The sequence below is a fragment of the Prunus dulcis genome, chromosome 1 (genome assembly GCF_902201215.1).
Source record: "Prunus dulcis chromosome 1, ALMONDv2, whole genome shotgun sequence".
Classification (NCBI taxonomy): domain Eukaryota; kingdom Viridiplantae; phylum Streptophyta; class Magnoliopsida; order Rosales; family Rosaceae; genus Prunus; species Prunus dulcis.
This window is the reverse complement of record NC_047650.1, coordinates 13,673,635-13,680,612: the sequence shown is the minus strand read 5'-3', so window position 1 is coordinate 13,680,612 and position 6,978 is coordinate 13,673,635.

Here is a 6,978-nt window from a genome sequence, read left to right as displayed (position 1 = left end):
CTTTTCACGATGGGTTTAAAGGCCTCCGTCCGAGGTATTGTGATCAGTCAGTGGTTGATTAACTTTGATGATGTGGTGATGTTTGCCTCAGCCAGATGATGGTCAGACCACGGGGTGCCCTCCGTAGGCAACAGTTTGACATAGGTGGTCCTAGTCAGGGATCATCTAAGAGAGGCAGTTACAGTTCCAGATCATCGAGTGGCCGCAATTATGGAGGCTACCGACCTGGATTCAGTTCCAGCGGAGGTTCCAACCATGGTAGTAGTTTTGGAAACCGCTCTTGGGTTGGTGCAGCCAGAGGTATTGGAAGACAGTTGCTGTCAGGATCTGGTAGGAGGAGTCGCCCCTAATGTGCCAGGTGTGGTAGGTACCATTCCGGGCCTTGCCAGTAGGGCACTACTGGATGCTATTACGGTGGACAGTCTGGACATTTTCGAAAGGATTGCCGGCTGTTCCCTCAGCATAGAGAGATCACAGCTGCATCGACTCCAGAAACAGGTATGCATGGTAGATCACAGGAGATACCACAGTCTATGGAGGCTTTGAACAATGGTGGAGCCCAGACCAGTGTAGTCAGTCGAGGCAGCAGTCAGCCAAGAGGACGTGATGGAAGTTCTAGGGCCACAGGTAGACTGTATAACATGTCCTAGCAGGAAGTACATACATCACCTGCTGTAGTTACAGATTTAATTCCCCTCAGCATGGTTGACTTAGATGTCATTTTAGGGTTGGATTGGTTGACTAAACATCGTGCCTCAGCAGATTGCCCAGGAAAGAGTGCTCAGGATACATAGCACATGTAATTGATACCAGAGATAATGAGCTGAGATTGGAAGATATTCCAGTAGTACAGGAATTCCAGATGTCTTCCTCGAGGATCTTCTTGGATTATCTCCTCATCGGGAGATCGAGTTCATTATTGAACTCGCTCCAGGAACGGAGCCTATTTCTCAGGCACCGTACAGAATGTCACCAGCAAAGTAGAGGGAGTTAAAAACTCAGTTTCAGGAGCTGGTAGATCAGGTTTCAGGAGCTGGTAGATCCGGGTTTTATTCGACCTAGTGTTTCTCCTTGGGGTGCCCCAATGTTAATTGTGAGGAAGACGAATGTCACCATGAGGTTATGCATTATTTTCAGACAGCTGAACAAGATCACAGTGTGGAATAGATATCTGTTGTCGCGTATTGATGAATGGTTTAAACAGCTAAAGGGTGCCAAGGGATTTTCTAAAAATGACCTGAGGCCTGGATATTATCAGTTATGAGATAGAAAGGAGGATGTGCTTAAAACATCGTTTCGAATGAGGTATGAGCACTATGAGTTCCTGGTGATGCCATGCGGGTTAAGGAGTGTGCCAGCTGCATTTTGGACCCCCTTGAACAGAGTGTTTCGGTGTTACGGAGATCGCTTTGTGACTGTGTGCCTAGATGACATTTTGGTGTATTCTAAGAGCCAGAAGGCACATATGAAATATTTAAACGTTGTGTTGCGGACTCTGAGAAGGAAGCAACTTTATGCCAAGCTCAGCAAGTGTCCATTTTGGGTAGACAGAATGAGTTTCTTGGGACACATGAACTCTGCAGAGGGCATTTTTGTTGATCCTCAAAAGATTGAAGCAGTAGTAAATTGGCTACGGCCAACCAGTGTTACTGAGATACAGAGTTTCCTAAGTAAGCCGAGTATTATTGTCGCTCTGTGGAAGGGTTCTCCACCGTAGCGGCACCTCTTACCTATTTGACAAAGAAAGAAGTTAACTTTGCGTGGTCAGATAAGTGCGAAGAGAGTTTCATCGAACTGAAGACCAGGTTGACCACTGCTTCAATTTCAGCACTTTAGGATGTTAGTGGGAACTTCGTGATCTACAGTGTTGCATTGCAACAAGGACTGGGGTTTGTGCTGATACAGCATGGTAGAGTGAACGCTTATGCGTCTAGGCAACTGAAGAAGCATGAGCTGAATTATCCTATTCATGATTTGCAACGGGCCGCAGTAGTTTTTGCCTTAGAAATTTGGCGGCAGTATCTTTATGAGTAAACATGCCGATCTTTACAGATCACAAAGGTTCACAATATTTATTCACACAGAAGGAGTTAAAATTGAGGCAAAGAAGATGGTTAGAGTTGATAAAAGATGATGACTGCACCACCGAGCATCACCCAGGAAGAGCTAATGTGTTACAGATACACTCAGCATGAAATCCTTAGGAGCAGTAGCTTATCTCCGAATGAGATATTTACCAGTGATGATAGAACTGAGGAAGCTCAAAGTTGGGCTAGATACGGATAATCAGAAGGCACTGTTAGCCACTTTTCAAGTAAGATCAGTGCTAGTAGAACGAATACCCGCAGCTCAATTTCAAGATCCTTTGATTTGCACAATTCAAGTGGAGGTTGGTTATATGATTCTAATAATGAAGTGTAAAAAAATGGGGATTCTACTAGTGGCCTTTTATAAAGAAAGGAATAGCAGAGTATGTCAGAAGGTGATTAAGTTGTCAGCAAGTGATAGCTGAGCGAAAGAAATCATCAGGGTTATTGCAACCACTTCCGATTCCTGAAGGGAAGTGGGAGTAACTTACAATGGATTTTGTGTTCAAACTTCCCTGAACATAGAGTAAGCAGGATGAAGTGTGGGTAATTATGGATCGACTCAACAAGTCTACTATTTTCTGCCAATAAGAGCCAAGTATAGTCTAAATCAATTGGCTAAGAATTTCATAGATGAGATTATGAGACTTTATGAAGTACCAGTATCCATTGTTTCAGATCGAGACCCACAGTTTACTTCCCGTTTTGGACTCAGTTAAAGGAAGCTTTTGGAACCCAATTGCAGTTTAGTACTGTATTTCACCCCCAGACAGATGGTCAGTCTGAGAGAATGATTCAGACTTTAAAAGGTATGTTGAGAACTTGTGTACTGCAATTTCGGGGTGACTGGGAGGAGAAATTACCACTTTTAGAGTTTGCCTCAAATGACGGTTGTCAAATTAACTGATCTTGCTCAAGATCGCAAATCCCAAGTTTGTCATTGGTGCCTATAATTGAATTGTCTTCACTTGATGCTTTATATGGGAAATAGTATAGAACACCCTTATATGAGGATGATATGGGTGAGCATGGGTTAGTGGTGTCTAAACGTTTAGTAGAGAATAAAGAAACGTATTGGATTGATCAGTGACAGACTCAAGGTAGCCCAGGATTGACAAAGAAGTTATGCAGATAACAGAATAAAGATCTTCATTTTGAGGGTAGTAACTGGGTATTCTTAAGATTATCACCTTAGAAATGTGTAGTGAGAGTTGGGAAGAGGGGGAAACTAAGTCCTCGCTATATCGGACCCAATGAGATTATAAAGCGTGTGGGCCCAGTAACTTACAGGCTTACTTTGCCTGCAGATCTATCACGATGACTTGATGTTTTTCATATCCCCATGCTCCAAAGATATATTTCCGATTCGTCTATGTGTTAGAAGATTAACTAGTAGAATTGGAGGCCAATTTCACTTACGGGGAGCAACCAGTTCAGAGGCTACATAGTAACCCGAGTAGTAGATGCGGGAGCAGTCCCTTCCCCTCTTCAAGTGACAGGTGTGTAAATTTCGAGGACGAAATTTTTATAAGGGGGGTAGGTTGTAATGACCCAAACCTAAAATTCATTTTTAATCAATAATTTATTTTGAGGAAAGACAATTTTACCCTTGGAATATTCTATTAAGGAAAAGTTGACTTTTTGACCGGAAAGGAATTTGACCATTCTACAGACACCTTGCTTAGAGCACGGTGAAATGAGTTCATAGACACGTAGTAGACCCGAACCGGAGTTGTGACGAGAGAGTTATGGTTAAAAGAAACTCAGTGGCACAATTGTAAATATTTCGAAAAGGGATTTTATAAAACCAGCTCACTCTCTCTCTCTCTTCCCGCGATCTCTCTCTTTCTCTCTCGTGTCCGTCGCCTTCTCTCCTTCGTAACTCCGGCCATCGGCCACGACTGTGGACGGGGCCGGTACTAAAACGACCGGGACGACGTCCTCTTCCAGCCCCAGCCAGCTCCCGTCGCCAGCCGCCGCGGATTTGCCGGAATTTGGAGAAGAAGCGGCCGACGTCGTCCGATCTTCACAGCCGCCGTTCTCCCTCATCCGGCCACCATTTCCGTCGATCCAGGTATAGATTTTGAACTTCTAGAGCTGTTCTACCTGCCCGTTGGGTAGGAATTGATCGGTTCTTAGTGTAGCTATTGGATTTTCGAGTTTGAAAATTTGGCCGAGTTTCGGCCTCCGTGATCGGCCACTTCCGGTAAGTTTTTGGGGTAGGTCCAAGAACAAAAATGGTTCCAAATATGGTGTTTTACTTGTGGTAGGAGTTTGGAGCCGTGGTTTAAAGTTTTTTCGGAGAGGTGTAATCGCTTTGGACACCCATCGCTGCCGGCGCGTGGGTGAGGGTAGTGCAGCGGCACTGTGTCTTGTTGCGATCCTTAGGTTGTCACGAGCGCGTAGGATTTCGCGGATCTCAATTTGGATACCGTTTGAGCCTTGAACGGATTTTCCATATTGTGCGATTTCCGGGTTCAATACTGTTGAGCCGTTGGATCGTACTCAATTTCAGATATGTTGTTCTAGATAATTTCAGAATCGTGTAGGATTCAACGGATTGTGAATAGGAGTCCCGGATACTCCGAAATCGCGAACCCTGGGTCTAGGGTTTAGAAATTATACGATTACACGATCGTGGTCAATCTGATCGTCCGTTTCGGACCAGATTTGCAGGACATGGTTATTTAAAAGTGAGGAACCTATGGGAACTCTCAGATTGGTAATTGGAGGTTGTGGACCCCATGAAGTTCTGTATAGACCAATATGGAAGTTTATCGCTTAATGAAGTCTCAGGTCTTTTCAGGCAGTTCTAAACATCTGAAATGCCTAAGTGGGCAGAAAAATGACTTTAAAGTTAGTGCACGCACTTCTAGGCCGGTGAAGGGTTTTTTACAAATATTTATACTAGTGCTTTTATTAATTAAATATTCTTGGTGGTTTAACCGAGCACCGGTCGCGATTCCAGCAGACCTTTCGAAAGGTGGTTAGTTCGGACAGGAAGTGATGGACTTTTAGAAAAGGACACCGAATTTCAAAAAACCGAGGCGAATCTTTGAATTGACATCACCCCGATGCCGGGCCCACTTACTAAAGACCGAGACTTTCTGCCGAAATTTCGGCAGAGTCTCCCCTATAAATGGGACATTTCCCAAAATTCCGACCTGCATAAAAACACATTTAATATCCCCAACTGGCAGCATGCACAATATAAATTCATGCAATTTACATAAATGGCCTTCGGCCTTCCAAAAATTCTCAACAAACTACCAAACTCGCTAACAGGTCAATTCATGTCTTAAACAAGGCAATAATAAATTCAACTATCAATTATGACTAACATTTAGTCTGCGGCTGCACCTAATAACTTTAGGCTGCCTACGTACCCTCCTTGAGGGATCAAGCCACACGTAGTTCTCCCTTACAACCCAAATTTACACTTAGGCGATACCTCAATTCATTTCTCTGTCTTTCACATAATCTCCTCATACGCCGGTACTACCAACGTCACGTATGGGGCCTGTCAACACGCCGGATAACCTACGCCACGTGCGACCATACCATACTATCATAATATCTCCCCATACGCCGGTACAACCAACGCCACGTATGGGGTCTGCCTCAACGCCGGATAACCTACGCCACGTGAGACCTACACGTCATATCACATAACTCCCCATACGCCGGTACAACCAACGCCACGTATGGGGCCTGTCGACACGCCGGATAACCTACGCCACGTGCGACCTCAACACAATATCACAAATCTCCCCATACGCCGGTACTACCAACGCCACGTATGGGGTCTGTCCACACGCCGGATAACCTACGCCACGTGGGACCTAACTTTCACTTGGTGGTACTCGTAGTGAATCCAAAATCCGGGGAGGTACTTAAGGTAGTACGTATAGCACTCCAACTGACATTCTAGACTCTTTTGTACCCTTGTACAAACATATATCATTTTTAATTATAAACAAATATTCTAATATTGCGTAAACCCCAACAATAGTCTAGCACCAGATAATCCCCCATGGGAAGGTGAGATTACTCCGGGAGACTCACGGTCAACCAAGGGTCAAACTACCCTAACCCTGGTCAAACGGGCCCACGGGGACCACGACCTCTAAACTCCGATCCGAAAGTTCCTATGGGTTCTATAAGGTATAGGACACTTGTCCTGCAAGTTTGGTTCAGATCGAACGGTCGGATCGCTCACGATCGCACGATCTAACGGTTAATATAAAATATAAACTTTAAATTATTAAATCGGAACATCCGGGGCTCCGATTCACGATCCGTGAATTCCTCCACAATCCTAGAAATACCTAGATTAACATATATTAAATTTGGGTCCATCCAACGGTCCTAACCTATCGAACCTGGATAACGCGTAATAGGTGATATCCGTTCGATAGTCAAACGACGTCCGAATTGAGATCCGCGAAATCCTACGCACTCGTGACAACCTAAGGATCTCATCGAGACACAATGCCACTTTTTCTACAGTGCCCACACGCCGCCGCACCGGCCGGCAGCGCGTGGGTGCCCAAAGCGATAACGCTTCACCGGAAAACCTCAAAACCACGACTCCAAACTCCTACCCTAGGTATAACACCCTATTTGGAGCCACTTTTGTTCTTGGACCTACCCCAAAAAGTGGCCGGAAGTTCCGCGATTTTTAATTCGAAAATCGAATTGGTTACGCTAAGAATGGATCTAATCCTACCCAACCATCAGCTAGAGCATGCAGAAGGGATGAATTTCCATAACTTGATCGCCAGAAATGGCGGCCGGAGGAGGGAGATCGGAGCCGACGAAGATCGGGCGACATCCGGGCGAAAATCGCCATTTTCCGGCGGCTGGAGCGGCGGCCGATGTCGGGGGAGGG